Source organism: Carassius carassius, chromosome 39 (assembly GCF_963082965.1).
Source record: "Carassius carassius chromosome 39, fCarCar2.1, whole genome shotgun sequence".
Classification (NCBI taxonomy): Eukaryota; Metazoa; Chordata; class Actinopteri; order Cypriniformes; family Cyprinidae; genus Carassius; species Carassius carassius.
In genome coordinates this window covers 26588664-26613364 of record NC_081793.1, presented here as the reverse complement: position 1 = coordinate 26613364, position 24701 = coordinate 26588664, and the positions used below count along the sequence as shown (strand labels likewise).

Genomic DNA, 24701 nt, shown 5'->3' with positions numbered 1-24701 from the left:
CCGGAAGCTCTCGAAGAGAGAGGCTAAGTACAGCACCATAGAGAAAGAGTGCCTTGCCATCAGATGGGCTGTCCTCACCCTCCGCTATTATCTCCTGGGATGGCAGTTTCACCCTCTGTTCGGACCACGCTCCGCTGCAGTGGCTCCACCGCATGAAGGATACCAACGCGCGGATCACTCGTTGGTATCTAGCTCTTCAGCCTTTTAAGTTTAAGGTGATCCACAGGCTGGGTGTTCAGATGGCGATGGCCGACTTCCTCTCCAGAAATGGGGGGGGGGGGGGGGCGCAGGCCGGATGGCTCCCCGGCCTGAGGCGGTGGGGGTATGTGGCAGGGGGGCATGGTTTAGCGAAGTCTGCAGCGGGAGAGAGAATCAGGAGACGAGCGGTAAGTGAGTGGTTTGGGCAAAAACTCTCAACACCTGTTTCTTGTTTCAGTAATTGGCGCGGAGAGAGTATAAAACGCCAGGAGAGCCAGAAGCAGTCGAGAGAGAGACGGACTGCTGACGTGAACCGGAAACTGAACCGGAACGAGTAAACCGGAAGTGTTGTGCGATCGTGTCTGTGTTGATGTCAGAGTAAAAGTCACCATTGGTGTTTGTGAAGTTTAAGTTATTTTGAGTTAATAAATTCGTCAGCAGTCCAGCCAACCCCTTTGTCCTCTTCCTTTCCTCCCACGAACTTACTACATCTGTCTTTCAGTCATTTCGTCTGTCGTTCAGTTGTTCTTTTTTTTTGTTCAGTCACTCTCTCTGTCGTTCAGTTGTTCTGTCTGTCATTTAATCGTTCTGTCTGTCTCTTGTTCTGTCTGTCTGAGTGTCATTTAGTCATGAAGTCAGTTATTCATTCATTCTACCTGTAATTCAGTTGTTCTGTCCATCTGTCTTTCGATAGTTCTGTCTGTCATTCAGTCTATCTGTTTCTGAGTGTGTCTAACAGTCCATAGGGAGAGCATAAGAGCACTGGTCTCATATGAGCTCACATCAGCATATATTTCCGTGTGTGTGAGTGTGATGTGACGGTGCAATCTATCAGCTTTTGTGATCAAATTGCTGTGCACCTTATTGAAAGTGACAAGAGCTTATATTTACTGCTGCTTCATTATTTACAGGTAAGTATATTTAATACCTAAGTATTACATTCATACCATAATGCTTTTAAGAGGAGGAAATATCACTCAGATTGATTATATTATCTAGGGTGACAAATGGACACTTTGCATTCTGTCCACATCACGCATATCTTTATAAATTTCATCTCTCACTTCCTCTCTAGAGATGGTCTAATGCATGAACATAGAGAAAGAGTGTGAATGTATTCAAAGACAGTGAGCTTCCATTCATCTTGTTTTCCAGTCTTGAATTTTACATTCACTGCAAAAAGAGCAGAACCACACAGAAAATCAGATCAGAATCAGAAAGAGCTTTATTGCCAAGTATGCTTGCGCATACAAGGAATTTGTTTTAGTGACATAAGCTTCCAGTAAACAGAGACAACAACACACAGACAAAAAAAAAAAAAAAATTTACAGGAGATTTACAAATTGGCAAATAAATAAGTGTATAAACAATTGTGCTATAAATGATAATGGAATAGGATTGAGTGAGATGCAGGAATGTTCTAGGATGGAGGGGTAACAAATAAATATAAGGATATTGCACATTTTTGCATAAGTTTAAGTGGGAAACATTTAACTGTTCATGAGGTAGATTGCCTGGGGGAAGAAACTATTCTTGTGCCTTGCTGTTCTTGTATTTGCGGCTCTGAGGCGCCGGCCAGATGGCAAAAGTTCAAAGATGGGGTGACTTGGATGTGAGGGATCCAGAGTGATTTTCTGAGTCCTTTTCCTCACTCTGGATGTGTACAGTTCTTGGAGGGTGGGCAGGGGAGCACCAATAATCCTTTCAGCAGTCCGAACAGTTCTCTGTAGTCTTCTGATATCTGATTTTGTAGCTGAATTAATTTTTTATAAACTTCATAAAAAAGTGTATGAATTGAGAATAAACTAGATGAAGATTGTCTGTCTGTTGTTCTATCTATCTATCTATCTATCTATCTATCTATCTATCTATCTATCTATCTATCTGTCTGTCTGTCTGTCTGTCTGTCTGTCTGTCTGTCTGTCTGTCTGTCTGTCTGTCTGTCTGTCGATTGTTCTGACGTTCTATCCATCCATCCGTCCATCTGTTTGCTTGTCTGTCCATTAGTCTGTATATCTGCCCATCTATCTAGAGAAAGAATAGGAGATATGACTTTAATGGAGAAAAGATTTGTTTTCAGAATCGAAAGATGGATAGTGAAAGTGCCATGTTTTGGACTAGTGCAGGGAAGAAAAAGCTGCAAGAAAGAGAGAATTTCTGCTGGCTAGAGGACGGGCAGGAGACTGAGCATAAGCGCAGTGGCCTGTATTGATCAGTTGTAATGAGCTCCTGAGGAGGAGAGGCTAATGGTGTGGCAGCTGTTGTGGACAGTGCAGGAGGGAGATCCGAGATCAGCCTCTGGGGTTCAGCTCCACTCGCCCTGGTCCCAGCCCTAAGGGCACACATGCACTTGAGACTGCATCACTGCATCAAATGAACTAGACTGACGCTTCCCTCTTTCTCTCTCTCCCTTATCTTTTTTCTTCCTTTTGTCTTTTTTTTTATTTATTATTGAAGATGGAGCAAAAGGGTTTTTCATGTTACTGGTCAGGCTGTGAGCTGCCGTGCATTGCATTGCATTCCTTTTGTCTTGCATTTGGGAACAATGGAGACTTTTTTTCTTAAATTTAATTCTCATTCAATTGTGCAGGGTTATTAAATCCATAAAGCATTGCTATTAATAATAAACACATAAAGTCTATAACACCCAATTTTATTTTTGTAAATAGAAGCAGGCTTATTTTATGTGAAAAAATAATAATGTGAGTTCATGCCATGAGTTAATGCTGGAAAAGTAAAAACAAATTAAGAATAAAAAAATAAAATAAAATAAAATAAAATAAAATAAAATAATACATGCAATATGTAAAATAATCATTATAAAAAAATAAACAACAAAAAAGGATTTTACATTTCTGCACAATATTTGCATATTTTGGAATACTGCATATTTCCATTTTCATAAATGGATAAGAGATTTGCTCTTCATTTTGTTCTGATATTTAAAGGTTCCCCACATAAGAATGAACAGTCACTTAAAACTTTAACTTTAGGTTGACTTCAAAATCAAAGAAGTTGTGCAAAGAAATTACTGCATGAAAAATTAAATTTTAATGCATTTGAATGCAAGGATCATGTGATACTAAAGACTGGAGACAACTGAATGAAAAAAAAAAAAAAAGTTTTTTTTTTTTCATAACCTATGAAATGCTTGGGCTGCTGACTAAACACAGTCCTTCCAACATTAAAATACTACCAGTCCAGATAAATTAGCATTTTCAAAAATGGTTTCAGGCAGTGACATCATCATAAGGCTCCGCCTTCCCACTGCCACAATTACAAAATGCTTCCCCTTCACCTTGCAGTGCTATTGCTGCTGTTTTCTGGATGAGTATTATCTTGTTTCTGAGGACACTGTGTCCTTTAGTCACTGTGGGGGTGATGCGTCCGACGGGACAGCTGGTTCAAAACCTCTGCTCCTCTCAACAAGTGTATGGGGATCTGTCAGACCCTGAGAGAGGGACGGGCTCACTGTGATGTGCCCTGTGAGAGCTGGCCCTGAGTCCATCTTAATTAATACGTAATTATGTACTACATACGTGTGAGAGGGGAAGTGACCCGTGTCAAACAACACCGATTACTTTGGGAACTGTGGAGACAGATACAGCGGGCTCTATATGTCCTGCATTTACCTGCAGTGTATGCTGGCAAATCCTATATACTATAACAGTCAGTGCAGTGTCCTGTGCTGGAGGGACATTATTGTCTAAATTCTCTGAATGTAACTTTAAGTATGCACTATGTAGGGTACATAAACAGGGCCTTCAAAAGTTTGGACTTTTGAACTTTCTATTCATCAAAGAATCCTGAAAAATAAAAATGCATCATGGTTTCCACAAAAAAATATTAATCAACTGTTTTCAACATTGATAATAATAATTCTTTCTTCTGAAGGATGTGGCACTGAAAACTGGAGTAATGATGCTAAAAATTCAGCTTTGCATCACTGGAATAAATAGCATTTTGAAATGTATTCAAACAGCAAACAGTTATTTGAAATTGTAATGATATTTACTGTATTTTTATCAAACAAATGCAGCTTTGTGAAGCAGAAGAGCCCAACTACAAACTTTTGATCAGTATGCTGCTATTGTGATAATTTTTTATTGTATAATTATTATAGAATTTTTTATTATATAAACAGAATTTTATACAAGACTAAAGTAACACAAAACACTGACAGCAGTACAAAAATTTTATTATTATTATTTTTTTTTTTGGGGGGGGGGGGGGGGTGTTTATATTTGAGTCTCTAAATTAGATACACGCACTTTTAAAAATCAGTTTGTCACTGCAGAACTATTAAGTTAACTAAAAGAAGCTAAAAAGCTAAGTAAAATACTGCAAAACTTAATGGATAGTTGATGAACATATTACTGGGATTAATTTGCTGCAGTGCGATATTTGTGGTTTATATTAATAGAAATATAATGAACACATAACTTCAGGACTCAGGACATCTTGCTGAGAATTGCATAGTTTTACTATAGCCACAAATTTAGCAGCAAGGTAAAAAATATGCTGAAAATAGGGCATGTGTGCAGTGGAGAGAATCTGTGTGTAAAGCTACCCGAGCAGTTTTTGTTTCTCCCCGAAAAAAAAGATGAAGCTCCGACGTGCGTCCGTTCACTCTGCTTTTCCTCTTCACTGGCCTGTGTGGAGGACTCTGTGTTTAAGGCCTTGCTTGTTACTTCTAATTGATTTCTTTTCATGTGCTATTCTTTCTCACCAGGGCAGTGGAGTGTTAAACGGCCCCAGCAAGAGTGGCTCCCCCCACATGCTCTCGCTGCCTGCCGAACCAAATTGTACTTTTAACTCCAGGAAAGATGAAATGCTGCCTCCCATGAGTGTTGCTGTCTATCCTGCATCTTGCCGACATTTATGGAAGAAGAACTCGCCGTTGCACGGCTTCCGCACGACTGACAAGCTCTGAAAAACGCAACGGTGAGTCTGTGTTTGGTTAACCTCACAAAACGCATCTGTGCGCCCCAATGCCGTTCAGAAAGATATATTTCTCTCCTAACCTCACTAAGGTGCTGCTGCTGACTGGACTGCCTTGTCAGGTTGCGTCTTAGCATTGAGGTCTGTTTTAAATTTGCTGCGTAAGGTACACAGCTGACCGCAAAGGTCAATTTCTCCCATTTTTCACCTCTGACCCCAGACAGAAGTCCCTCTGGAACCACTCAGTTCGACACCTCCACACTGTCCCACCTTTTTTCCTTATATACTTTTTTGTCAACCCCTTTTTAACAACAATCTGATGCTATCAGTCTCTATATCTAGCTCTAGATGGGCCGTGCCACCTGATATGTGGCAAAAAGTGTCCATTGTCTCTGATAGGGCCGTGGGAATGTGTACAGTGTTGAAAACTGTCAGCGTCAATCTGATTTAACCTCTGAAACCCCAAAGCCCTTTTAAAGTGACACCTCCTGGATGTTGACATGATTCTGATGTGGAGCCACATTTATTCCCAGGTACAAAACAAGCAAAGGTTTATATGAGTTTAATTATTAACTTTTTTTTTCTGCATCTGCCCATTAAAAAAAATATATATAAACCCGAGATGTAAAGTCTTACAAAAATGTACCATATGCTCAGAAAAAATAATAAAATAAAATAAATAATAATCAAAATAATAATAATTCCATATTACTATATTTATTGTAAACTGTTGCAATTTAGTATTACCCACTGACGATTGATAAATAATATATAGTTAGATAGATAGATAGATAGATAGATAGATAGATAGATAGATAGATAGATCTGCATTTATTGTGGTCTACACATTTGGTCTAAATTTGTCTCTGCAGTGCAATTTTAGAGCACAACCCCTTAAACCCCAGTCCACCCCCACCCTCTTCCCCCCAAAAAAGACACATCCAAAAAAGAAAAGTGTCCAAATCCACGTGCTCCCCTTAGTGAAATTTCCAGACAGTCACATCTTTCCGTCAGAATCCCAGTGGATGCCTCGGAACGACAACACAATTCCTCTTATTCTTGTTCTTTTTTATTGTTTGTATGTAAAAGTCTATTTCAGGAGTGTCGATCAGTTCAAGCATTGAGCAGCTTGAGTTTATAGTGATTCCCACAGAAGATTCTGGACTGAGAGCAGGGCCCTGTGAGCTAGACCCAGATTAACTTATCACCCAGCTAAATAGGCTGTCAGGGGGAGATGGCAGGGCTTGGCAGTGCAAATTCAAATGCATGTAAATTTCCCTGGTGGCTCGCCGCAGACTATGGCGGCTCTGACAGCGGGTGACAAGCTAAAAACGCATTAACACAGTTAAAAATATCCCAGAATCTCATGTTTTAATAACATTTGAAAGGACAGATGATACAAACGGCTTCCAAAAAATGTGGCCTTATTATGGTTGTACTATCTTAAAGGAAGTATGAAAGACGCAACAAAACTAACAAGATAGAAAGCCGGCGAACGTCAGAAAGGTCGTGTGAGGAGCCGTTATTGTGCCAGGTTGCGCCTCTAACAATTAGCAATTATCTGTCAGTGCCACGGCGAGGTCCCGCGGGGGCCGACAGCCTAACTGCAACTTAGAGAGGCAATGTTCCGATAGCTTGGTCTGCCAAATTCACTTCATCTCAAAAACAAAGAGATTAAAAACATCTCTGAGACATGATGCACCCTTCACTGCTGTAACTTTAGGAGACGTTCAGAAGGGTGGCCCTCTAATGAAGCGTCTGTGCTGTTCGACTCGGTGCCATTATGGTATGTGAACACATCAAGGCTGCGCTGTCATATGCGGCCATGCTTATGTAGCTCCTTCAATCAAAACACTTGTTTCGTTGCTTTTGAATGTTCGAGAGCGACTGTGTCTAATTGCTTTGTCGTTGTCCTTTACTTTCACTTCGCATTACTAATTAATGTCAACTTGGTGACGTGTGAAAGAAAAAAATTAGGCTTGCAGCAATCCCAGCATGCAGTTCTTTCTAAACCTGCAGTTAATGAAACACTGCATGCACTGTATTTAAAATTAAAAAAGTGATTTTTAAAAAATATATATTTTGATGTAACAGAACACATATAGAGAATAAAAAAATACACTAATTACCTAAAAATTTTCAGTCCTAGCATGCAGTGCTACATAACCTTCAGTTAATTAAACACTGCATGTACTCTGTTAAAAACTTAAAGGAATTATAAAATACATACTGTACACACATACATAAATTATTTAAATGTTTTTACCTTTTGTGGAAATTATGGTAATGTTTATTAAGAGTAAAACAACAATTAAAAGGTATATACAAAAAATACTGCTTTACTACATTTAATGTAAATTGGCAGTTCCCTTTCGAGAGTACTCTCGTACTGCGTAAGCTAGCTTACGCTATGGGAAAAGGTCCCCTTTTCTCGAGAATATGAAGCCAAAAATTATCCTTAATTTTTAAATAATGTAAAATGCAGTGCTGCAGCACAGCAGACCTAAGCGAAGCGGCTCGCGCGCTTATTGGCTGTGCTGTGGCAACTGCAGCAACCTATGGTGAGGCGGCGGAGAGGAACGAACCAATGGGGGCGCTTCGCGCCCATTGGACGTCAGAGCGCGCCAAAATAGGCGTGGCTGGAACTATATAAGCCACCGCTTCGCCATAGGGATCAGATTTCATCTCCTTCAGCGATCTCACCTGCACTTCGCTGTCTTCTCCGGAGAAGCCTCTACACGCCGTCGAAAAGCCTCTCAGCGGGATAGCACTGCAACACAGATCTGAGGACGTCGGCTCGTGCTTCATCTCGACTCCGCCTTCAGCACTCGCTTCCTGCTGCGCCATCCGGCGTGACTATATCCTTTATAAAGCTAGTGTGTTTGCCGCTGCATCACACTTTTTTCTCCAAAATTCGAGGCGTTGTTTCAAATGCCTCGGGCCTGCGCTTCCTGCCGAGGCCCTCTGCCCAGCGAGGACCGCCACATCCTCTGTGTCTCCTGCCTGGGCCGCGAGCATGCTGAGAACGCACTCTCCAAGGGCGGCTGCCCTGAGTGCGACAACATGGCTATATCGACCCTGCGGGCTCGATTAGCTCAAACCAGCCACGATGCTCCACCCGCTCCGCCTCTTCTCTCTCAAGTGCCGCGTAAGAAACGCCGCGATCAGAGAATGCCTGAGCACACTGCTACACGCAAGCTCACGCCGGAACACTCCCCGCGTGCCTCGCCCGCTCTCTCTCCTTCGCCTGTCCTCTTCGTGGACGAGCAGCGCCAGTCTCTGCTCACCAGCGCCCCCTTCTCCTTCGGAGCGCCTGAGGCGGAAGAGGACAGACACGACAGCCTTTCTCTCGCCGCGTCCAGTAGTGAGGAATGGTCGGGCTCCATTGCGGAACCCCCCCCCCCCCTCTACAGCCCCCAGCTGCACCGGAGAACGCGCTGATATCGACGCGGAGCTTACTCGCGTGCTTACAAGGGCTGTCAGCGACCTTCAGCTCGACTGGTCTCCTCCAGACGAGCCCGCTAAAAGCAGGCTGGACGAATGGTTCTTGCAGGGGCGCCCTTCGGCCCCTCCGCAAAGAAACGCCCCCTTCTTCCCGGAAGTTCACGATGAACTCACGAAGTCGTTGAAAGCCCCATTCTCCGCACACTTGAAAACTTCTGTCTCGTCAGCGCTCTCCTTTGTCGACGGCGCCCGAGACCATGGTTACGAGAGCCTCCCCCCTCTCGAGGAGGCAATTGCTGCACACCTCTGCCCGCCCTCAACCGCAGGATGGCGGTCGAAGCCTGTGCATCCATCCAAACCGTGCCGCACCACCTCAGCTCTCGCTGGCCGAGCATACACCTCCACTGGTCAAGCTGCTTTGGCTCTACACACCATGGCTGTGCTGCAGGTTTTTCAGGCCAGACTTCTCCGTAACCTGGACGAGTCTGCCCCAGATACCTATGACTTTAAAGATCTCCGCAGCGCTACTGATCTAGCCCTGCGTGCGACAAAGACCACAGCACAAGCGATCGGCCGAAGCATGGCAAGCCTCGCTGTTTTAGAGCGACACCTCTGGCTCACGCTCACGGAGATGAAAGACGCCGACAAATCCGCCTTTCTTGACTCTCCTATCTCGCCTTCCGGCCTCTTTGGCCAGTCGGTTAAGGGTTTCGCTGAACGCTTCACTGAGGCTCAGAAGACGTCACAAGCAATGAGACACTTCCTGCCGAAACGCTCTAGCTCTGCTGCGGGATGCCGTAGAAATGCGCCGCCCCCTCAGACCTCGAAGCCATCGCAGCCAGACTTACAGTCTCGCCCAGCGACCAAAACCCAGCACCGCTCTCGCTCTACGAGGCGCAAACCGCCAGAGAGACGGGGACCTCGGCCCAGGATTGTGCTGAACCCCGAGCCTCCGAAGCCCTCCTGACCTTCGTGCTGAAAAGACCGTGGTTAAGTCCCGCTGCGGCCGGACCACCACACAAGAAACCTCACATACTTCCTCCAATCCCCTCACTAAAGGCGGTTGGAGATGTCTATACTGCAGTAAACGAGCCTGTTACAATGCATGCACGCCTGCACACAAACGCTGTTTTCACGGCGACCTCAATAAAGCACAAAAAGAGCTTTTTCTATGTAGGCAGTGTGCCCACTACACAGTACGCACCCCTACATGTATACACACTCCCCCAAGTGTCACAAAAACACACTCGGGTCCCCTTTCATGCCCACCTTCCCGCTCGCGCCGGAGGTGCTCTAAATGTAGCGCGCGTGCCCACTTCTCAGTTGCCAACCCTACAAATAAGCGCTGTCACCACAGTGTCCCAAGCACAGCATACTCGAGCTACTGGTCCCCTCATAACAGGCGGCCAGTGCCCGAAGCACATTCAACCCATAGCCGCACGAGCCGCTGCATGGCAGGCCATCCCCGGCATATCAAATTGGGTTTTGAATATAATAAAACGAGGTTACTCGCTCCAGTTCGCTCGCAGACCACCGCGCTTTCGCGCCGTGGTCGAAACGAAAGTGAAAAGCGAAAGGATGCACTATTCAGCATCCTTCGCGCCGAACTTATAAACCTTCTTGCAAAAGGGGCGATAGAAACTGTTCCCCCTGCGCAGCGCGAGTCAGGCTTTTACAGCCGCTACTTCCTCGTACCAAAAAAGGATGGCGGTCTCAGACCCATCCTAGATCTCAGACGTTTGAACAAAGCGCTTATGGCGCGATCGTTCAAAATGTTAACTACCAAACAAATACTCGCGCAAATTCGCCCGAGGGATTGGTTTTTCTCAGTGGATCTGAAAGACGCTTACTTTCACATTCAAATAGCACCTCATCACAGGCCATTCTTGAGATTCGCCTTCGAGGGGCAGACTTATCAGTACATGGTTCTTCCATTCGGCCTCTCCGTAGCGCCCCGTACATTTACACGGTGCATGGATGCCGCTCTCGCACCCCTGAGAATGCGGGGAGTGCGAGTATTGAACTACCTCGACGACTGGCTAGTTTTAGCCCATTCCGAGGAACTACTGACGACACACAGATCCTGGATCCTCAGCCATTTAGAATGCCTGGGTCTCACGATCAACACTGTCAAGAGCGCTCTGTCTCCCAGCCAGAGGATTTCCTTTTTGGGGATAGACATAGACTCTGTGACGTGTACAGCGCGTCTGACGTCACAGCGCGCTCTCACTATTCAGCATCTAGCCGTGTCGTTCAAAGCCGGGTCTCTTTACCCGCTCAAACGATTTCAAGAAATGCTAGGTCTGATGGCATCAGCCTCTGCGGTTCTCAAACTGGGCCTGCTGCGCATGCGCCCACTACAACGCTGGCTGAGAGACCGTGTTCCAGCGCGCGCCTGGATTTCCGGCCGCGCGCGCATCAAGGTGACCCACGGCTGCATCACAGCTCTGGCCCCTTGGAAAATAGCCAACTGGTATCAGTTAGGCGTAAGCACGGGCGCTGTCTCGAAATGGAAAGTAGTCTCGACAGATGCATCCAACCTCGGTTGGGGCGCCCTGTACAAGGGCAGGTCTGCCTCCGGCCTCTGGTCGAGCCCGGAGCGACTGTTACACATAAACTGTCTGGAGATGATAGCGGTCGAACTATCCCTGAAAGCTTTCCTCCCATTTTTAAAGGGCCACCACGTTCTGGTCAGATCAGACAGCATGTCAGTGGTGGCCTACATAAATCGCCAGGGTGGTGTCAGGTCAAAAACCTTGCACACCCTGACCGAACGTCTTCTGACATGGGCACATTACAATCTGCGCTCGCTAAAGGCAGCGCATGTACCTGGCATCCTGAACCGGGGCCCGGACATGCTTTCCAGGGCGAATGTTCCCCCTGGGGAGTGGTCTCTTCACCCACAAACGGTTCAGTTGATGTGGAGCATCTTCGGCAGGGCAGAGGTTGACCTCTTCGCCTCAGAAGACAACGCTCATTGCCCAATATATTTTTCAAAGAGCAGGGACGCGCTGGCCCTCGATTGGCCCAGACGCCCGCTTTATGCCTTCCCACCGGTCGCGATGCTACCGCAGGTCATCGATCGGGTCAGGAAGAGCAGATGTGCTATGCTGCTAGTAGCCCCACTCTGGACGACCCAACCTTGGTTCTCCGAGCTGATGCAGCTGTCCAGTACAGCCCCATGGCCAATACCGCTGCGGAAAGATCTCCTCACGCAGCTGAAGGGCGCGCTCTGGCATCCCCACCCCGAACTTTGGGCCCTTCATGTATGGCCCCTCAACGGGTACCCGGGAACCTCCCTGAGGGAGTGTTAAAGACCATTACGGAAGCCAGAGCGCCCTCAACCAGGCGCCTTTACGCGCAGAAATGGTCAGTGTTCTCCACCTGGTGCGGGACACGGAACCTAGACCCTCACTTATGTGACGTGACGGAGATACTCTCCTTCCTACAGGAGCGTTTAGATGCGGGCAGATCCCCGTCTACGCTCAAAGTGTATGTGGCAGCCATTGCAGCTTCTCATGCTCCGGTGGCCGGCCTATCACTGGGAAAAAACGAACTGGTCATTCGTTTCCTTAAGGGAGCTCGTCGGATGAACCCTCCCCGACCCCCTTCAATCCCTTCCTGGGACCTGTCTACGGTCCTAGAGGCCTTAAAGGGCCCCCCTTTTGAACCGCTTCAGTCTGTCGATATGAAGCTTCTTTCGTTCAAAACCGCTTTTCTACTGGCTCTGGCCTCAGTCAAGCGAGTGGGGGATTTACATGCGCTATCTGTAAGCGCTGACTGTCTCGAGTTTGGGCCTAATGACTCCAGAGTCATTCTCAGACCAAGACACGGCTATGTCCCCAAGGTGCTCTCAACACCGTTCAGAGCACAGGTCATCTCGCTGTCAGCCCTTTACTCGCAAAGCGACGAAAGCAACGCGAGCTTCATCTGCCCCATCAGGGCTCTCAAAACCTATATTGCGCGCTCCGCCTCATTCAGGAGGTCGGACCAGCTCTTCATATGCTTTGGTGGGCGCACCCGAGGTCTCGCCACCACAAAGCAGAGCCTATCGCGATGGATAGTAGACACTATCTCGCTGGCTTACAAATCTAAAGGCCTTCACTGCCCGTTCGGCATCAGAGCCCATTCCGCCCAAGGTATGGCCTCGTCATGGGCGTGGTCCTGCGGGATACCACTGGATGATATCTGTGCGGCGGCAGGCTGGGCCTCTCCGTCCACATTTATTAGATTCTATAATCTGCAAGTCCCTACCCTGCAGGCCAGGGTACCCTCTCTATAGACGTGCTAAGCCTTATCACGTCCCCCTTTTTTCGTTCCCTATATAAAGCTCACTAAGGTTGGCTGTTGGGACTGGGATTTCTCCTGCTATAAAGCCCCGGGCTCTCGCCTCGGGCTGTGACAGGTCGAAGTTCTCGAGCACGCACGGCGTTTTACATTGTGTTCCCATAGCGTAAGCTAGCTTACGCAGTACGAGAGTACTCTCGAAAGGGAACGTACTCGGTTACTAACGTAACCTCGGTTCCCTGAGATGAGGGAACGAGTACTGCGTAACCTGCCGTGCTATGTGCTCGGACCGGGTGATCGCTTCAGTCGATTTTAAAACCTGATCCCTATGGCGAAGCGGTGGCTTATATAGTTCCAGCCACGCCTATTTTGGCGCGCTCTGACGTCCAATGGGCGCGAAGCGCCCCCATTGGTTCGTTCCTCTCCGCCGCCTCACCATAGGTTGCTGCAGTTGCCACAGCACAGCCAATAAGCGCGCGAGCCGCTTCGCTTAGGTCTGCTGTGCTGCAGCACTGCGTTTTACATTATTTAAAAATTAAGGATAATTTTTGGCTTCATATTCTCGAGAAAAGGGGACCTTTTCCCATAGCGTAAGCTAGCTTACGCAGTACTCGTTCCCTCATCTCAGGGAACCGAGGTTACGTTAGTAACCGAGTACGTTTTTGTAGTTAATGAAAAACTTAATGTATTGCATGGTGAAGACATAGAGGAATTATCAGCAAAATAAAACAAATCAGCATAAATAGATGCATAAACAAATAAATGAACCATATGATGCAATATTTTCATAAATTACCTCAGACTTGTGCAAATCTGAATGTGAACGAGATTCCTTTGTTTAAATTTGACAAAAATTACTTTGAAAGCATTTTAAAAAAAAAAATAATTTATGAATTAGAATTGTCAAACTTATCATATTCTTTCATAACAGCATTAAGAAGAGTCAAATTAACTTTTTTATATATATATTTTTTCTTATTTTCTAAGGAGGTTGGGGGATGCTATATGAACTCTTATATGAAATTTATCCTTGCGTCTTTTAGGAAAAAAATAAATTAAAGAGTTTGGAATGTCATGAGGGTGAGTAAATTAAAAAATTATATGTGAATGATATTTCTTTCCTCATAATATGACTCTTTAAAGGGTATTTTTGATTAATTTGATGATGTCAAACCTATAATTTAACTTTAGAAGTGTTCAGAAGAGTTGGATTAACTCGTTTTAGAGGGTTTTTTGTGGATTTGAATTGCCATTGAATGGAAGACAGCTGCAGTAATACAAAATCTCTCCATCTATCTCTTATGAAATAAAATAGCAAATGTGTTTAAATGACATAAGGTTGAATAAATAATAACAGAATTAGAGTTTTGAATGCATTAAATCTGACCTGTGTCACACCTAAAATGGCATGTTCCTCTGTCACTACTTTGTCTGGTGGGTAGTTTTGAGAAGCAAATGGCATTGCTTTTTTAATGATTTATCTTTAAACTGTCACACAGCTGAGAAAAAAAAAGAAAAGAGGGAGAAAGAGACAGCGGGAGAGAGAGAAAGATAGCTGGCCCGATTCTCCTCCCTGTGGCATCGATGTCAAAAGTGACACTGTGAAGCTCAGCCCATGATGTGCCTATAAAACAGATCTGTCATCTATTAATCATTCATAAACAGGAGAATGCAGACGAGTCAGACAGCATCAGTGGGGGGAGGTGGAAGACAGAGCAAGCCGCAGGCATGCATGTGGGGTATGGCTTTGATGCTAAAATGAACACGACGAAGGGTAACACGTCGGAGAGAGAGAGAGAGAGAGAGAGACTCAGTAATAGTTTAAGCCTTAAACTGTGAGGTTGTTTTCCACGCCCTTACACCTTGACCAGATAACTACTGTTACCTTTAACCAAGAGGTCATGCTTTTGATCCAGAAACTGAAGGAAGAGGTTTTCCCCCGCAGGTGTGATATTACTCTGTTGACCTAGTTTTTTGAGTTAAATGTAATTGTTTTCTTGTCAGGACTCTTTTTCCATTTCTTTTGTAATGTATTTTTAGGGATCCAAAATAAAAACATTTTCCCTTTTATTTAGCAAGGATGCATTAAATTGATCAAAAGTGCCAGTAAAGACATGTGTAATGTTACAAAAGGTTTCTATTTTAAATAAATGCTGTTCTTTTAAACTTTCTATTCAACAGAGAATCCTGAAAAATGTCACATTTTCCATAAAAATATTAAGCAGCCCAAATGAATGAGATTGTGAATTGAGAAGGTTTTCTGAAGGACTTCTGACTCTGACAACTGGAGTATCGGCTGCTAAAACTCAGCTTTGCATCCCACAAATAAATTACATTTTAAAGCAGAAATGTATTTTATAGAAAGTTATTTTAAATAGTAAATATATTTCACAATATTACTGTTGTACAACATTTTTTATCAAATGAATGCAGCGAGGATGAGCAAAATGTTTTATTTCTTACAACTCCAAAACTTTTGAATGGTAGTGTGTAAGAAAAAAAAAAAAAAAAACCAAGGCTACTTACATTATCAATATCAGACCAACTGCACGATTGCAGATGCCATATTTCTTTCATAGATTGTATGTTCAATAGACAAATTTATAGTGAGAAACATACTTTTAGAGAAAATATTGCCAGTTCATTTGTCCATTTGTTCTTCGATTTTCAGTGAGGCGGCAGCAGAATAACCGCTGAGCGAGCATCAATGAGCAACATTCTGTAAGTGAGCATGCCATTCCTGAATGAATCATCAGTGCATCATTTTTGTACAGAATGTTTGAATGAATCAGTAATTGAAAGACTCAGTGAATGATTTATAAAAAAATATATAAAAATATTTAAACAATATTTATTTGTATAGCAGTTTCCACGATTGAAATCATTGCAAAGCCATCTAAGCCCCTTCAGAAAATCATCTCGCTTAAATGGCAAGGCATACGCAGTAGCAGGTCAGGCTGTGGCTTTATTACACACAATGCTGGTGCTTCAAGAATATCAGACTGATCTGCTAAGAGACCTGGATAGAGGCAGGGGCCTTTTTCTGATCAGGTAGCTGAGCTGCGCCGCACCACGGATCTCTCTCCGTGCTACAAAGCAGGCCGCATCCGCCATGGGCAGGACTATGGTGGCCATGGTGGCAGCGGAGAGACATCTGTGGATGAACATGGCAGACATCGGGAGGAAAGAAAATGCTTTCTGCTCGATGCTCAGGTTTCGCCTTCTGAACTTTTCGGTATTTCCATTGAGACGGCAATTTGAGAAGTTCAGGGAGACGAAGGCGCGCTCTGCTGCTTTCAGATCCTTCGTTCCACAAAGGTCCAGGTCTGAGCCCAAACAACCTAGGTGTCTTGGCCTGTCTCGATCTGAGGATCAAAGATGGGCACAGAAGGCTAGTGTCGCAACTCACGCTCCTCCCCCACCTAACCAGCAGGGGTTAGAGGAATCGTGGGTCACGAGGAGGTAAGCAGAACCTAAGGGGTATGATCTAGACGAGGCAGCGTTCTCGTCCGAATCGGAGTGATACCGAGGTATCTACTCATTCCCTTTGGGGATTTTTAACCCTCTGGAGTCTAAGAGGTTATCAGGAGAAAATAGCCTCATAACACGTATATGCGTTAATTGACTTCAGAGGGTTAAATTCTAAATCCCCTCGCCCGAGGTTTGTAAAATTGAGCTTGCCTCTCCCGTGAGATTCAGCACCTCTGCGATGCTTAGGAACCTTTAAGTACACACGCTAAGCTTTGTGTACTTTCTCAAAACCACATGGTGGTCAGTGCGCACTCTCTAAAAATCCACAAGTGGTAAGTTTGCACGCAAGACTCTGCAAACTTTCTGAAATCTTGTACGATAAGGGTTACGCGCTCCACTTCGTTCCCTTTCTTGAGATAATTAGACCTTGGTTCCTTGGGCTTCATTCAGCCAGTGTGTATTTGTTTATACACCTCAAGCGTCGCTTCCCTCAACATGAGGGGCTATTTGGGTGATTCTCATGGTAATTTAGCAGCGCTCCCCTTTTTCCCAAAAAGGGTCGACTATGAGCGCGCTACTCTGATCCCGGAGTTCTCCTCTCGTATGAGACGGAGTTCTCTGTTTTTTCCCCAGACCGCTCCAGTATTGTTTCCATAGATTGAGTTTAAGACTCTCAATCATACTGTTTTGAGATACACTATTCCATCTATGAGCTGCTCTATCGGAGTGCCACGACAGCCCCTCCTTAGAACAGTATTTAAAAATCCATGCTATGGTAAGTGTGCACGTGAAGTCTTTGCACACTTTCTGAAATCCAGTGTGGTAAGTTCGCACGCTAGTATACTGCGTTCTTTCTAAAATCCTATATGGTGAGGGCTTCGCGCGGTTGCTTCGTGCCCTTTCTTGAGTTGGTAAAAGCCCCGTTCATCTTGGGCACCACTCCACCTATGTATCCTCAGATACCTATCTAAACAGGGTGTTGCTACTAGAGAACTGTTGAGACAGCTCTTTCAGCAAGCTTATGCGTAAGCTAGCAGTAGCCCCTGTGTGACAGGCAAGACAAATGCTAGGTACAAATGCTAGGTTCTTAGCTGTATCCCTTTAAAGGAATCTTTCCTGATTCCAAGCCTTCAGCTCTACCCTGGGCCAAGGCCCTAACAATTAAGTTGGGTATGTAGCTTAGGCCTTTTGGCTGTAAGGGGTACTGTCACAGACAGCCGTCTAAACGTCCCAGGGGCAACTCCCATGGAAATGGTAGAGTTGGTACTTAGTGCTCCCCATGATTCTGGCCTGCACTACCCTCAGCATGGCGGCGTGGGTATACTGTTCCCCAAAGCGCCCCCTGGAGGACGCAGTTCGAAGTTCCCTCGAAAGGGAACTGTCTCAGGTTACGTATGTAACCATAGTTCCCTGAGTAGGGAACGAGACACTGCATCCTCTAGCTCCCTGCCATGCTTCGGACGCAAGCTTCAGACGAAGAAGATAATGACGTGCTCTCCCGGTGCTGATTTATAGTCACGCCGGTAGTGACGTCCAAGGCTGTCGCCGGCCAACAAGTTGGTATTTTTTCAATGTATGCTTCAGACACGGGTCACGACGAGGTGTTCCCCAAAGCGCCCCCTAGAGGACGCAGTGCCTCGTTCCCTACTCAGGGAACTATGGTTACATACGTAATCTGAGACAGTTCATTAGGATCTAGTTGTGATTTCTTAATAAGAGGCTTAATGTCCATCAGCTTGAATGGTTTTGGGATGTGACCTAAAGATAACAATGAGTTAATAATATTGAGAAGCGGTTATTCTGCTACAGGTAACAATTATTGCAATAAGTTGTTGGTTTAGATGCAGTGATAAGTTTATTTAGCTCATCCTACCCTATATTTTTAGAGCACTGCAGTTTTTCTTTGGGTGCGATGAATGAAATTTAAGTACTAGACTCTGTGTTTATTATAAATTTGTTATTGTATTTCTGATGTTATCTATTTTATCAGTGAATAATTTACTATTAAACTGTGAAGAAATATTTAGATGTGGCAGTGTTTAGGGTGGCGTCTGGTTATTCTCTAACCTAGCCACTGTGATAAATAAAAACCTTGGATTGTTTTGGTTATTTTATATGAGATTGTGAATATGCTTGGCCCTGGCAGCTTTTAGAGCCTGTCTATAGATATACATACTTTTTTTCCACACAATTCTAAAAACTTCCAAGTTAGTTTTTCTCCATTTGCGCACAAGATTCCAAGTTTCTTTCTTGAGAGAACATTAGTTCTGCCCGGAAGATAACACCATATAGTCAATATCAGTAATACACAGCATGCACGATACAAGGAAATGTTCAGTAACAACATCACTTTGAGGATACAATATCTATATCAGTTAGATCAATTCCATGCAATATAATTAAATCTAGCATATGATTAAAACTATAAATGGGCCCGGTGATGTTTTGCTTGACTCCAAAAGAGTTTATTAGATCAGTAAAGTCCTAATGCATCATTTGTATTATCAGTGTGAATGTTAAAATCTCTTATTAGTGATTTATCAACATTTACCAGTAGGTCTGAGAGGAAATCTGCAAATTATTTTAGGATATCTGTATATGGCCCTGGCGGTCTATACACAGTATAGCCAGAGCAAGAAATAGGAGAGATCCTCCTATCCTGTTTTCTGGGTAACATTGAGAATATCACTATATATTGTTGCAACACCGCCACCACGACCAGTCTGACGGGACTCATGATTTTAACAGTAGCTTGGTGGAGTATACTCATTTAGACCAGTATTATCATTTGGTTTTAGCCAGGTTTCAGTCAAGCTGATATTATCTGTGATTTGGGTATGAGTGATTTAATGTTTAGGAGCTCAAACTTTAAAAATAGGTTTTGTTCATTTATTTTCCATTTTTTCTTCTGGTTTAATCATGATCAGATTTTTTCTAGAGTCTGCTTTACATTAATATTTTGACCACACTATTCAGGGAACAGACACAGTCTTTGTAGACTGGACAGTGCAAGTACTTCTATCATTTAAGCGGGTAGAACAAAAGCCATCATAGCAGTAATGTGAGAATTGGCTTACTAGTCTTATGGAGCACAGCGCCCTGGAGATATTGTCTGACAGGAGTTCACCTGCACTCAAAGGTAGACACACATCTGCCATTAAAGTAAGTAAAAGTGAGTAAAACAATGGTAATGTTTGTGAATAAAGCATTAGCAATGTACAAGAGATTAGTAGCAACCATGCTGGTGATGCTAACGGGCTATAAGCTAATAGCGGACTTTGGAAAACTAGTGATTTACAAGGTTCACTGATTGTTTTTGTTGTAGAATACGATAGGGGATATATTCATATGTTATATAAATGGAAATGATGGTGTATAAAATGGATTTTAAGATACAAAATAGACTATAAGAATTAACTTGATGGACCTGTATTTTCTAACAGAAAATAACATGCTTCCACATTGCAGAATGGTTTGATGTTTGAGCTTGCCTTTTTCTTAGGAAAAGTCTTATGAAGTTTCTAACTAGAATTTGATAAAATTATAGCATTTCTTTATTGATATCATTAATTTTTATGCATGCCTCTCAGTACTAATCAAACAGTTTCAGACAGACCTTTTGCACAACACTTTTGAGATCTACCTGTCATTCATGACCCAGATCTGCAGTTTGCAAGGACTTAAAATAAAGCTGAAATAATAACTTCAAGGGCTGACGTCCAGGGCTGTCTCAATCTTCCAGCGCACCAGCGACGGCCTCCCAAATTACATTATGCATGGCAGTGGAAAGTTAATTTCCACCTCATTCCCATCAACCTGTCAGAGGCCTGACAATTAAAAGCGGCTCGGCTTTAAACATTAATGAAATACGCCAATGACAATGTGCTAGAGGGGAACCCAAAAGAACAGAGTCTCAGGCCCAGACGCCACCGTGAATCGGAGACCCGCTTGTCATTTGTACCCAAATATCAATGCTAATCATATTGTGGCATATTTTAAAATACACAGAAGTATGTATAATTTACAGTTTCTTTTGCCCTCAGAATGAATATTTGATGTCGCTACCTTGACGCTTTTTTCCCCACAGAATGAAGGAGAAATCACATTGTCTGGGGGTGGAACTCAGGTATCTTTGAGTGTGTTTGTGCTTCCTTTGTCAAGCTGCCTTTGAAGAGAGTTTGTAGAGTTGGCAAAAGTTTTCTGACAAAAACAAAAAACAGACAATATTGCGAATGTGCGTTTTCATCCCGTGTGTGAGGAAAAGGCCTTTTCACAGCATCTGTGTTGACGTAGCTTGTTGAGTACAGCACTGAACACACTTCAAATAGACAAACGACGCGCTAATGGGATAATATGGATCCATCACAGGAGGTGTGCAGCATAGCGTGTTTCAAATCTCATTTTAAAACAAACACATGGACCAATGCAGCGATGCCATTAGAGTGAACTTCTTCTTGAACCTAGATTTCTTACGTTTTTCTGAAAAAAAAAACCTAATGGCGTTTTTAACAGTGTCTTCTTCTTTATTATTATTATTATTATTTAAATGCTATTTTACTATTTATTAATATTTTGAATTAATATTTTCAATGTTTTCCATTTTAATAAATTTTGTGTTCTGCTTCAAAAATGGTCTGCAGACTGCTATGTGGTTGCTAGGGTGTTGCTGGGTGGTTCCCATTCTACATGGTTCGTAGGGTTTTCTGTGTGGTTGCTACGGTTGCTGTGTGGTTACTAGGGTGGATTCTTCTAGAGTGTTGCTACGCTGTGTGTGTGTGTGTATGCATGTTCTGGTATTCCCTACATTATCGGGATCAAATGTAATAAATGGTAGTAAATTTTGACCTTAGGGGACATTTGTGTGTCCCCAACAGGAATCAAGCTTATAAATCATACAGAATTAAGTTTTTTGAAAATGCCTGTAGTTTTGTGTTAGGGGTAGGTTTAGGAGTTAGGTTAGGGGAGGGGATAGACACTGTAGTTTGTACACTATAAAAAAAACATTTATGGAATGTCACAATAATGATAATACTACCTTTGTGTGTGTGAGTGTGTGAGTGTGTGAGTGTGTGTGTGTGTGTGTGTGGTCTGGTGGTTCTGGATAAATGGCAGCTGTTGTATCAGGCCGCGAGGAAGGAGGCAGAGCAGAAAACTTGATCTGGCCTGGTAAATGGAGGTTGATTGAAGAGGTGCTTCACTGACTTCCTGACTGATGGACTTCAGGCCTGGACGCCCCGTCCTTCCCTTTCTCTCAGCTGCAGGAGAGGGTCTTTGTCAATGCTTTGCCAGTCAAACTGATTGAGCTCTTGACCTCTGTCCTCCATGAGCACTGCAGTCTGTCTGTCAAAGCTTTATACTGACCAGGGATTCACAAAAGCAGCCAAATCCTGGTAATTACGGCCTTCACTGACACGGAGCAGTTTTTTAAAATTCACTAGTACTGATTAACATACTGAGCCTCTGAACGTCTTGTGTATTGATGTTGACCCGTATTAGCAAACAGTTGAAAGTTGGTGACATCTGATGGAGTTTAATCAGTTACTGTGTTTAAAATTATGTGGAAATGTTAATTTGATACATTTTCATAATATATGACATAGAGAGTGTATCTCAAGAAGAATTGTCGGGGTAACATTTCACTCCAAAATCAAATGAAAAAAACAAGTGAAAGAAAAATCAAATGTGAAATTTCTTTCATGATTTTTAAGCACATTTCTTCAAAAATGCTCATACCCGTGATTCAATAAATAAAAATAATAATAACACTGAATTTAAAATTTAAATAATAATGTATTTTAAATAATATTTTAACGTTATAATATAATCATTTTATATCATTTTATATTGCAGTAACAAGAATTGTATATATATATATATATATATATATATATATATATATATATATATATATATATATATATACATATATATATACATACATACATATATACATATATATATATATACATACATATATACATATATATATATATATATATATATATATTGTTACTGATAATTGGGGTTAAATGTGCTTAATTATCACAGAAAATAATATGCTTCATTTTCATTATGCAAAGTATGATTTCTTCAAATTTTGGGGGCTGAAATATGACCTAAACATATGTTTTTTTATGATTTAATAATATACTACAATAATATAACACAATACCCTTTCTTATTGGATATTTGACTGGAGGCCCAGCAGGATTTATAATTGCTTTTAATGAGCATCATCTCTGATACATCTCAGATTGACGTGACAGATTTTTTCATCAGTTTATATGTGGTGTAGTAGCAATTCTGCTGAGCTCTTGATGTCACTGAGGTCGGCCAGTAATATCAGAGTGTTGAGAGGTCAATTAAAATAGATGGCAAGAGTGTGACCAGGTTAAAAATTGCCCTGCCCTTATGGAAGTAAAGGCGACAAGGCCATTAAATCCAATAACAGCACCCTGTCAACACACACGCAGACACACACGCAGACACACACACACACACACACACACACACACACACACACACACACACACACACACACACACACTGCTCTACTTGTGTTCCACATGGTAAAGTCTGATTGGTTACCTCTGTTAGTTTGGATGATGGCTGGCCTTGATTATGCCCCCCCCCCCGAACACACACACACACAAACCCCTGTCATTCAGGAGAGACATGCAATTTGCAATTAAGTCAACGATATCACTGTAAATGAAGTGTCCCCAACTAAGCAAGCCAGAGGTGACAGCGGCAAGGAACCAAAACTCCATCGGTGACGGAATGGAGAAAAAACCTTGGGAGAAACCAGACTCAGTCGGGGGGCCAGTTCTCCTCAGGCCAGATGAAACCAGCAGTTCAATTCCAGGCTGCAGCAAAGTCAGATTGTGCAGAAGAATCATCTGTTTCCTTTGGTTTTGTCCCGGTGGTCGTCTGAGACAAGGTCTTTACAGGGGATCTATATCTGGGGCTCATCTAGTTGTCATGCATGTCTCGTCAGTAAACTGGTTCTGTGATTAGTACTAAATATCCATCCCCTGCTTTCAAATGGAGCGGCACTTACTACACTTAGCCGTAGTTCGCTGACAAGCTACGCAATACCATGTCATAATCGCAAATGAATCGTATGCGGTTATGAACGTGATATTGTGCAGCTTGTCAGCGAACTACGACTCTGTATATTAAGTGCCGCTCCATTTGAAAGCAGGTGATGGACATTTACTGCTAATCACAGAACCGGCTTTACTGACTAAACAAGCATTACAATCACATGCGAGTATCTTGGACAGAAAAGGGAGATTCGAGATCCGTCTGTAATTAACTAGTTCTTTAGGATCAAGTTTTTGGAGACATATCCTAATGACAATGAGGAATTAAAAATAGTCAGAAAAGGATCTATGACTTCTGGAAGCACCTCTTTAAGGAGCTTAGATGGAATAGGGTCTAACATACATGTTGTTGGTTTTGATGATTTAACAAGTTTATACAATTCTTCCTTGGAACTGTTCCTCAGGGGATCTATAGTGCACTGTCTGATGTGATACTAGAGCTGACATCTGCATGATCACAATTTTAACTCTAATAGTATCGATCTTAGAAGTAAAGTAGTTCATAAAGTCATTACTGCTGTGATGTTGGGAAATGTCAACACTTCTTGATGTTTTATTTTTCATTAATTTAGTCACTGCATTGAATAAATACCTGGAGTTATGTTAGTTTTCTTCTAAAAGAGACGAAAAGTAATCAGATCTATGAATTTTTAATACTTTTCTATAGGATAGGTTACTTTCCCACCAAGCAATACAAAATACCTCCAGTGTTGTTTTCCCCCAGCTGCGCTCCATTTTCCGAGCTGCTCTCTTTAGGGTGCGAGTGTGCTCATTATACTAAGTGTAAAGGAGCAACTGTATTTAAAATACTTAGGAAAGAGAGAGTCCATAATTACATAATCTGTTATATCATCAAGTTGTTCTGAGGTTTTGGATATTCTAAGGAGTTGAGATACATCAGAAAGATTACTTACAAAGCAGTCTTTTGTTGCAGAAGTGGTGGTTCTACCATACTTGTAACAAGAAGTAGAATTTACAGTTTTAGCTATATGAAGTTTACACAAAACTAAATAATGATCTGAGAAATCATCGCTTGGCTGCATAATTTCAACACCATCAACATCAATTCCATGTGACAGTATTAAATCTAGAGTATGATTTTGAAAATGAGAATGTCCTGAGACATGTTGTCTAACCCCAGTAGAGTTCAGAATGTCTATAAATGCTGATCCCAATGCATCTTTTTCATTATCAACATGGATATTAAAATCACCAACATTTAAAAATTTCTCTGCAGCCAGCACTAACTCGGAT

The 24701-nt window shown here is 43.0% G+C and overlaps 1 long non-coding RNA gene across 2 annotated transcripts in view; it reads left to right on the top strand.

Moving 5' to 3' along the window:
- Positions 1 to 24701, top strand: part of LOC132121109 (uncharacterized) — an 88406-nt gene that overhangs the window by 33962 nt on the left and 29743 nt on the right. For both annotated transcript variants that reach the window (XR_009426241.1, XR_009426240.1), the window contains exon 2: positions 4936 to 5142. This is a non-coding gene — a long non-coding RNA (uncharacterized LOC132121109). The remainder of the gene's footprint in view (positions 1 to 4935; positions 5143 to 24701) is intronic.